Source organism: Artibeus jamaicensis, unplaced genomic scaffold, assembly GCF_021234435.1.
Source record: "Artibeus jamaicensis isolate MK-2021 breed Jamaican fruit bat unplaced genomic scaffold, CSHL_Jam_final scaffold_1964, whole genome shotgun sequence".
NCBI lineage: Eukaryota > Metazoa > Chordata > Mammalia > Chiroptera > Phyllostomidae > Artibeus > Artibeus jamaicensis.
The window spans coordinates 56,410,788-56,413,161 of NW_026522030.1; the positions used below are offsets into that span (position 1 = coordinate 56,410,788).

The window sequence follows — 2,374 nt, forward strand, 5'->3', positions numbered from 1 at the left end:
GTTGCTCAATATTTCTTATTTTGACATTTACCCGATAAACAAATCTTAGAGCATGAGGCCAGAAAAATGTTTGTTTCCTCTGATGACTTCATCAATATTTTTAAAGCAGAGAATGGAACTTAAATCTTTAGTTTTTCCCACTTTGCTTTGGCTGTTAGAAAGCTCAAGGTCTGGCTTTTTTTAGTGCCATCTGCTCAGGGTGCCACCTCCTGCACCTCCCGCTGCCACCCTGGGTCACTGACTGTGCAGCTCTGGCTGCCTGGATACCCGTGCTAGCCATGGATATTTGGAGTTCTTACAGCATGGCAGACATTGACAGCAAAGAACAGTCTGAACTTGATCAAGATTTGGGTGATGTTGAAGAAGTAGAAGAAGAAGAAACTGGTGAAGAAACAAAAATCAAAGTACGTCAGCTGAGTGTTCAGACGATGCAAAATCCCTAGATTCTTGCAGCCCTCCAAGAAAGACTTAATGGTTTGGTAGAAACACCAGCAGGGCACATTGAAAGCTTGACTGAGGTCGTTAAAAGACGAGTGAACACGCTCAAAAACCTTCAAGTTAAATGTGCACAGATAGAAGACGAGTTCTATGAAGTTCATGATCTTGAAAGAAAGTACGCTGTTCTCTATCAGTCTTTATTTGATACGTGGTTTGAGATCATTAATGCAATTTATGAACCTATGGAAAAAAATGTGAATGGAAACCAGATGAGGAAGATGAAATTTCAGAGGAGCTGAAAGAAAAGGCCAAGATTGAAGATGAGGAAAAGGATTAAGAAAAACAAGACCCCAAGGGAATCCCTGAATTTTGGTTGACTGTTTTTAAGAATATGACTTGCTCAATGATATGTTTCAGGAACATGATGAGCCTATTCTGAATCACTTGAAGATATTAAAGTGAAGTTCTCAGATACTGGCCAGGCTACAAGCTTTGTTTTAGAATTTCACTTTGAGCCCAATGAGTATTTTACAAATGAAGTGTTGACAAAGACACATAGGATGAGGTCAGGACCAAATGATTCTGATCCCTTTTTTTCTTTTTTTTTTTTGTGGGAGTATACATTTTTATTTAAATTTTGGGGTGGTAGTGCATTATTTTAAAAAATCAAATAATATAAAAGGATGTTCAATATATAGCCTCACTCCCAACACCGTGCACCAGCTGCCTGGGCCCTCATACCCAGTGCCCACAGGCTGCCCCTTTCATTGGTGTCTTAAATTTACCTGCTAAAGCTTCTTAATGCAAGACAAACAAATACAACTTAGACGTTCATAGTTCTTCATGTTTGCAGCCAGGATAGTGTATTAAAGCCACCCACTTCACAGGCTTTTGCCTTCACTTGGTGATCTGCCTTGGAGCTCTTTTCTTTTTTCTTTTTAATTTTATTTAGTTATTTTTCAAGTACAGTTTTCTATTTCTCCCATCCCAGCCCCCCCACCCCGCCCTGTGCTCCCCACTTCCCTCCCATTTCCACCCTTTTAGTTCTTGTCCCTGTGTCCTTCATACTTGTTCCTCCAAATCCCTCCCCTTTTTTTCCCCTTAAATTCCCTCCCTTCTCCCCTCTGGTCACTGTCCCCTTGTTCTCGATTTCAGTGTCTTTGTTTTTATTCTGCTTGCTTGTTTGTTTTGTTGTTTAGCTTCATATTAAAGGTGAGATCATATGGTATTTGTCTTTCAATGCCTCGCCTATTCTTTTGATGGACCAGAAATTATGGGTTGTACAGGATGCCAGATAGATTGGAAAAAAGGGAAGAATGTCACTCTGAAAACCGGTATAAAGAAGCAGAAACACAAGGGATGTGGGACAGTTCATGCTGTGACCAAAACAGTTTCCAATGATTCTTTCTTTAATTTTTTTGCTCCTCCTGAAGTTCCTGAGAGTGGGGATCTGGATGATGCTGCTGAAGCTATCCTTGCTGCAGACTTTGAAATTGGTCACTTTTTACATGAGCATATAATCTCAAGATCAGTGTTGTACTTTACTGGAGAAGTTATTGAAGAGATGATGATAATGATTATGATTAAGAAGGTAAAGAAGTGGATGAGGAAGGGGCAGAACAAGATGAGAAAAATGATCCAGACTATGACTCAAAGAAGAATCAAAACCCAGCAGAGTGCAAGCATCAGTGAAGCAGGGTGTGTGTGGCCTTGAGGATAACCTGCACTGTAATAGTCTAAACACAACTATTATTTACTTACAGCCTTATGTTTTTGTATTTTCTTGGTAGACTCAGTTATTTTTTTTAAGGAAAGAAATTGATATTTTAAAAACAATTTTGTTCTATCTAGCATTTTTAACTTTAGTTTTTCTGTCAGATATATTGAATGCAGAAATTCTCTCACACATTGTCATTCATTGCTACATAGTTTGGTT

At 39.0% G+C, this 2,374-nt stretch overlaps 1 pseudogene; it reads left to right on the forward strand.

Moving 5' to 3' along the window:
• Positions 1-278: 278 nt before the first annotated feature.
• LOC119039584 (nucleosome assembly protein 1-like 1) lies at positions 279-2,167 on the forward strand (annotated as a pseudogene).
• Positions 2,168-2,374: the final 207 nt, after the last annotated feature.